This window comes from Elaeis guineensis, chromosome 8 (genome assembly GCF_000442705.2).
Source record: "Elaeis guineensis isolate ETL-2024a chromosome 8, EG11, whole genome shotgun sequence".
Taxonomy (NCBI): domain Eukaryota; kingdom Viridiplantae; phylum Streptophyta; class Magnoliopsida; order Arecales; family Arecaceae; genus Elaeis; species Elaeis guineensis.
The window spans coordinates 9,077,250-9,085,050 of record NC_026000.2 but is presented as its reverse complement, the minus strand read 5'-3'; positions in this window follow the sequence as shown (position 1 = coordinate 9,085,050).

Sequence of the window (7,801 nt, the reverse complement as noted above, 5' to 3'; positions counted from 1 at the left end):
GATGCACACCCCCACCACCACCTCCTCCTTCTCCCTATCCTTTTCCTCCACCCTTGGTGACAACACCGCTGCCCCCGTCCATCCTTTCTCCTCTGCCCTTCATGTACACTTCCCCCAACTCTTTCTCGGGCCTTTCCCAACTCCACCACCTAATCAAGATTTTTGAAAAAAAATAATATTTAATTTAATTTTGATCTTTGAGATATTTATCGTATCAAACATGCACATTTGATACTCCAACTGATTGCTGATAAAAAAATTCAAACGATCCATCTTTAATTTAATAATTAAAAATAAATTAGTTATAAAAAAATCAAACTAATTTTTGAAGTATCATAGCAAAACCCCCAAAGTATAATAGAGCAACGTAGGAGGGTTCCATTGAAATTCCAAAAAGCTACAGATGGTAGGTCCTGAAGCCCTGTTTCTGTTGCGGCCAATTCCCTCGTCGCCTGATCGCCGGGAACGAGCGCCTGCAAAAAAGGAAGTCCACACTGACCGGAGGCGGCTCCGACGGAGACCCTCCGACGGTCAAGTCAGAGAGGTGACTGGGCAACAGTGAAATGAAGACAGAGAGCTCAAACGAGAGAGAGAGAAAGAGAGAGGGGGAGCAAGCCTGTGGTTTCGAAGTCCCCCTGCACTGTTGCCTTCCCCGATATTTATAGTGAGGCACGGCATGGCGCCATCATTAATGGCGCGGACAATTGAGGAATTGTCAACTCACTGTAGACTGTCAGAGTCACCGTGAAAGCGTCATATCGCCGCGGGGCTGTCAAATCACTAGGGTTGACAATGCCCTAGGCGGGATAATGCCCTTGGGTGGCAGTGCCGCATATTGCTGTCAGGACTGACAGGCTCCGACGGCTGTACGGCGATCGGAGGAGTCGACCGACCCTAGGTCGGTGGCCATCTGTGTGGCGTCGGATGGAGATTCGGGCCCCTTTGACGGTCAGCCGGGCATGTTGCGAAAGTCAGCCATCAGACTCCCTGGTTCAGTCGGCCCGGAGAGTGGAAACCCGACCGACATATCCACGGACGGAAGAGGGCCGTTAATCGATCGATCGGTCGGTCGGTCCCTCCGCCAGTCGGTCGGTCGGCCGGTCCCTCCGCCAGTCGGTCGGTCGGACGGTCCCTCCACCAGTCGGTCGGTCGATCCCTCCGTTAGTCGGTCGGTCGGACGGTCCGTTAGTCGGTCGGTCGGCCCCTCCATCAGTCGATCGGTCGATCGGTCATAAGTTGGCCCGAGCGGGATCGGTCGGTACTCCCCAACAGTTGCCCCCCTCCACTCTTGAGTCGGACGGTGAGCTGGCCGATGCCATTGCTTGGACAGCGACGCTGGGCGACAAGGAGTGGAATCACCATGTGCCCAATTCCGACCGTACCGTGGGTTGATGCGATGTCAGGCGTCCTATGAATGCCGTGCGATCCACTGGCGTCAGGCGTCCAGTCGGTGTCAGACGTCCAGTTGGTGTCAGGTGTCACGTCGGCGTCAGGAGGTCGGGTGCCGGATAATTCGGTGTCAGATGATCGGATATCCAGCGCCTTCTGGGGAACGCAAACCGTCGCCCAGCGCTGATTCTGGGAGCGCGGGGCGCTGTCAGGCGTCCCATCGGGAACGCGAATCGCCACGGGCGATTGAATTCGGAACTGCGGTCCTCTTGCCACGTGTCGGAGGTGGTTGGGGCCGTCGTCTTTCGCATTAAATGAGGGCGGTGCGGCTTTCTCGGGATGGGCGCGTCGATCCATCGGGCCGAAGGGAGGGCCCAGATGCCGCCACGTGTCGCCCATCCGGGGGACTTCGGTCGGCGCGGGGTCATCTCGGCCGTCGAATGGCCCTATATATATAGGACCGCCTGCGCTCGAAGCCCCACCCTGAACAACTTACTGCCGAGACTCTGTCCGAGTGGCTCCTCCGTCGGCGCCGGCAGTTGCCTCTCCTTCCGGTCTCCTGGTGGTTCGTGACCTTTCCCTTCTTCCTTCCTCTTCTTCTCCTTCTTCTTCTTCTTCTCCTTCTTCTCCTTCTTTTTCTTCTTCTCCTTTTCTTCTTCTCCTTCTTCTCCTTCTTTTTCTTCTTCTCCTTCTTTTTCTTCTTCGGCCTCGCCTTTCCTTCGGTTCTGGTGCGATGGCCGGAAATCCATCTCGGGGGGCTCGGTCGGGAAATCCGACCGATGACCCTCGGTCGGCTCCGGAAGTTGAGGTTTCCTCACTTTCGGGGCCGAACGTTGATCGGCTTCGGGATCAATATTGCATCCCAGAGCAGTTTCAACTTTCCGCCCCAGGGGCCGGCGGTCGGGTTAACAACCCTCCGTCGGGCCAACTGACGCTGTACGTCGAAGATCTCCGCGCGGGTCTTCGGCTTCCGATTTCGGAGTTCGTCCGAAATCTGCTAGATTATTACGGACTCTGTCCGGCGCAACTGGCGTCGAACTCCGTCCGACTGATAATCAGCTTCGCACTGTTGTGTCAGCTTCTGCCGACCAACCCTCGCATCTCGCTCTTCCGGGCATTTTTTGTGCTCCGACCCCACCCTAAGGTCCGAGGATGGTGGCTCTTTAACCCCCGGAAGGGTCTTTCCTTCATCACTGGTCTTCCATCGTCCATCCACGGGTGGAAGAACCAATTTTTCTTCGTCTCATCTTCTTCTCCCTGGGGCTTCCCTTCCCACTGGGGCGTGCCCCGAACCGAAGCAAACGACAACAGCCGGGTGGAGGCGGACGACCGGGAGGACTTCCACCGACTCAAAGACATGTCGGTTCCGAAGCAGAGGGAGCTTGTTACCGAACAAGCTCTCTATGACGCCGGCCTGAGCTTGGTCCCCCGACTAGGTATCGCCCGATCTCCCGGTCCTCTTTTCATTCGGCCCTTATTCTGGTTCTTAGATTAACATTTCTGTCGGTATCGCAGGGACACCTCCGAGGATGCGGCCGACCGACGCCGAGATCCGGCAGTACGCAGCGAGAAAGAGGCCGGCATCGGAGGCAGGACCTTCGCGTCCATCGAAGAAGCCCACCCCAGCGGCGTCGACCGTCGAAGCGTCGGCGACTGACCAGTCGGAGCCGGTAATAGCGCTCGCGGCTCCGACAGCGCAACCGAAGGAGAGGCCGGCGGGGGAAGCGGCCGAAGGGACATCGGAGGCCTCGCCGGCTGGTGTGGGGCTGGATGACGTTCGGGAAACCGAACACCATCCGACGGCTTCTGCGGCCGCAACGGGGGGTGCCGGTTCAAACTCGAGCATCCCCTCCCTGCCAATTCCATCGGTCGGGGTGGCCGATCGGGGGAAGGCCCCGATGGACCCCGCGGACGACACGAGGTCGGGGAGTCGCACCGTGCCGCCCAGCGCACAGTTCCCCGAAGGGGCGTCGGCGTTGGCCGACCACAACCTGGCCAGGAGGTTGTGCCAGGGGATCCTCCTTCCAGCCGACGTGGAGGCGCTAAGGTCTCGACAGGTAACCGAGATGTTATCTTCATTCTACCCGACCATGGTCGAGGTAAGTTCCGTTTCGCCTCCTTTTCCCTTAATATTTTAGTTACTTTATTTTCCTGACGAAACGCTTGCGTCGGCAGCTGATCTACACCATGTCGGAACTCGAAGCCGGATACCGGAGGTTCGGGAACATCCGGGCGGCTTGGAAAGAAAGGTCGGCGGCGGTCGAAGCCGACCGGGCAATGCTGGTCGACCACCTGAAGCAGTCGGCCGACCGGGAGGCCAAGTTGGTGGACGAAGTCTCCCACCTCGGGTCCGAGCTAAGGTCGGCCAGAAAAGAAGCCAAACGCAAGGGTCGAACCGTGCACTGTCTGCGGTGCGAGCACGATGGTGTTGCCGCCGAACTCGAGGGTGAGCGCGAGCAGCTCCGAGTCAGTCTGGAAAAACTTGCCAAGGCTGAGGAGGATCTGTCAATCGCCCAGGCCGACGCCGACATATCGAAGGCAGAGGCTGAGTCGGCAAAGGACTCTCTCGGTCGGGCGGAAGAGGAAGCAAGGTCGGCGAAGGAGTCGGCAAGTCGGGCGGTGGACGACTTCCGCGCCACCGACCAGTACCGGGAGGAAATGTTGGAGTCTGGCTTCGCGTCGTATCGTGTGGGGTACGAGGACGGTCGGGATGCGGTCCAAGCCTTGTACCCGGAGCTGGACCTCAGCAGTATCGTCCCGTCGGGGGTCGGCGACCAAGCCACTGAAGAGATGACCGACCCGTCATCGGGAGGCATCCCCATGGCGGGGGAGGTCGTCCAGGTACAAGTGGCCGAAGGAGAGACTGCTGCGACTCCTGTCCCGGTGCCGACTGTCAGCCCCCCACCGACCGACGATCCTGCTCCGGCCGTCGACCCAGCACCGATCATGGTGGATACGCCGGTCATCCCCGATCTTCCGTCGGTCGAGGAGATCGACTCGGAGGGATGACCGCGCCCTCGTTGGCTTTTATCTTTTTCATTTTTCTTCTTAGAATAATTGTAACTGGGGCTTCGGCCCGATTTTGTAAGCTCCTTTTGACCTTGAATGAAATCAGCCTTAGGCTTAAACTTTTTCCCTCTGTCTGTTTTTCTTTCTTTCATGAGTTGTAGAATGCATCCGAACTCATAGGTCGCCGACTCATATAGGTCGGTTAGGTCATTCGGCAACTCGCGCTGCCACGAAGGTAGGTCAAGTCCCGACTTTGGACCAGCCTTCGATGGTCGAGGTGATAAGTCGGGCGTCCTTCCTCCGGCCATGAGTCGGGTGCGTCCGTTGAGTCGGAAGCCGACCAACCGCGGGATAAAAGTGCGATAGTCGGGTCTCTTCTGACGCGTTCAGTCAGCTATCGTCCGGCTCATTTAGTCGTCCGAACGTCGATAAGTCGGATCCCGATACCCTCGTGTCGGGTATCCATACTACGCCTCATGATATACGGTGGTAAGTCAAATATCTTCCGACCGGTAGTATATGGGTCGGTGAATCATGAATGCGACTGAGATCGCATCGTTTGATAAACGGTGGCTAGCCGAATACCCTTCGACCGACCGTAGCTCGGTCGGTGAGTCGCGACGGCGGTCGCATAGGCATTTCGTCTTTCTTTGGTTGGGGCTCAATCGGTAAGTTAGCCGATAGTCCGGCCCGAAAGTACGATCGTAGAAGGAGTGTCAACTTTCGTTAATATAAGTATATTGGTCCTCGCAAGAGTCCGATATGTCATCGAAGATCGAAGGAGTGTGGCTCCCATCCTTGTAGGTATATCGGTCCTTGTCAGAGTCCGGTATGTCGTCGGCTATGGAGCCGTCGGTTTCGCACGGATACCAAGTCCGAGTTGGCACGTCGGGGCTCGACCTTGGTGAGCGTCGATCGTCAGTCGAAGAGTTAAACTTCGAGATTTCAAATTGGATTCGCATTCCCAATGAACGAGTACAAAGTTTATTGGTGATACAACTTCAGGTTGTCGGCGTTCCATGTTCGGGGAATGGGTTTTCCTTCCAGAGTCTTCAGTCGGTAGGCCCTCGGACCATAGGTGTCTGCTACCGTGTAGGGCCCTTCCCAGTTCGGAGCCAGCTTCCCTTGGTCCAGGGGCTTCGAGACCTCTGCCTTTCTCAGGACCAAGTCACCAGGCCTGAAGAGCTTTGGTCTGACTCTGGCGTTGTAATATCGGGCCACCTTCTGTCGGTATGAAGCCATGCGAAGTTGAGCCTCGTTTCGCAGCTCAGGGAGGAGGTCTAGGTCGGCCCTCTGACAATCAGAGTTGTCCGACTCTTGATACCGCTCGACCCTTGTAGACGGTAGTCCAATCTCGAGTGGAATCATTGCCTCCGTTCCATAGGTCAAGCTGAAAGGCGACTCCCCGGTCGGAATGCGGGGGGTCGTTCGGTAAGCCCACAGAACGGAGCCCAGCTCGTCGACCCAGAGGCCTTTGGCTTCATTTAGTCGGGTTTTGAGCCCGTGCAGTATGGTCCGGTTGGTCACCTCGACTTCGCCGTTGGATTAAGGGTGCCCGACCGAAGTCAGTCGGTGCGTGATGTGAAACCGTGCACAGAAATCTCTGAAGTCTTGGTTGTCGAATTGCCGCCCATTGTCGGTGATGATGGTATGCGGCAACCCGAACCTGAAGATGATGAATTTTTGGACAAAGTCCTCCATCTTTCATTCGGTAATCTGCGCCAAGAGTTCGGCCTCCACCCATTTGGTGAAGTAGTCGATGGCGACAACTATGAACTTTCTTTGACCCGATGTCGGAGGGAAAGGACCGAGAATGTCGACCCCCCACTGGGCGAAGGGCCATGGAGCGACGATGGGAGCGATTTGGCTGGCCGGTTGGTGCTGCACGTTGGTGTACTTCTGACAGGGTTCGCACCTCCAGACCAACTCAGCTGCATCCTTCCTCATGGTGGGCCAGTAGTAACTCTGTCGCAGAACTTTGTAGGCTAGAGACTTGCCCCCCAAGTGATTCCCGCAGATCCCTTCGTGCACTTCTCGGAGAGCATAGTCTGCGTCGGTCGGTCTCAAGCACCTAAGCAAGGGAAGGGAGAACGACCTTTTGTAGAGTCGGCCATCCATGATTACATATTGGGAGGCCGACCATCGGAGCTGCCTGGCCTCCGTGGGATCCTCGGGGCTGATCCCGTCGGTCAAATACCGAATGATCGGGTCCATCCAGCTTGGTTCGGCCGTCAGTTGTAGCACCTCATCGACCTCGTCGATACTAGGTCGCCCGAGATTCTCCACGAAGGTCCGGCCCAGGGCGCCGTAGTCGGACGTTGCGAGCCGGGATAGCACGTCGGCCCGAGCATTTTCCGCCCTGGGGATGTGGGAGATCTCGAAGCGTTTGAAGGGCGTCACGAGATCTTTCACCTTTTGGCGATATTTGGCCATGGTCGGATCCCGTGTTTCGAACTCGCCCTTGGTCTGTCCGACGATCAGCTGGGAGTCGGAGAAGACTTGGAGACGGTTTATCCCGAGTTCTAGTGCTAATTTCAACCCCGCAACGAGCACCTCGTACTCGGCCTGATTGTTGGAGGCCTTGAAGTCGAATTGGAGGGCGTGTTCGGTGGTCACTCCTTCTGGGCCGGTGAGTAGGAAACCGGCCCCGCTCCCCTGAGCGTTGGAAGCCCCATCGATGTGTAGTACCCAGGTCGGGTCGGGGCAACAGTCGGAGGTCCCGACCTTCACTGGGTCGTCCTCCCCCGATTGTATGTCGGTCGTCGGGCATTCCGCGATGAAGTCGGCAAGAACCTGGGCCTTTAAGGCAGGTCTCGGTCGGTACTGGATGTCGAATTCGTCCAGTCTCATAGCTCATTTCGCCAGCCGTCCCGACGTGTCAGGTCGGTGCAAGATAGCCCTCAGGGGCTGGTCGGTGAGGACCACAATGGCATGTGCTTGGAAGTATGGACGGAGTCGTTGTGCCGAAATGACTAGGGCAAAAATCATCTTTTCTGCCTTTGAGTACCAGGTCTCAGCTTCGTGGAGCACCTTGCTGACATAATATACTGGTTGATGAACCCGGTTCTCATTCTCCCGGACGAGCACAGAGCTAACCGCCTCTGGGGAAGTGGCCAAGTAGAGGTACAGGACCTCCCCGACCTCCGACCTCACAAGGAGTGGCGGGGAGGCGAGGTACTTCTTCAGTTCCTCGAAGGCCTGCCGGCACTCGTCCGGCCAAGAGAACTGCTTGGCCTGCCGCAAGGTTTTGAAGAACGGGAGGCATCTTTCAGCCGACCGAGAGATAAATCGACTGAGGGCGACGATCTTCCCATTCAACTGCTGGACTTCCTTTTTGGTGTCCGGGTGCCGCATGTTGATGATGGCCTTGATTTTCTCCGGGTTGGCCTCGATTCCTCGTTGC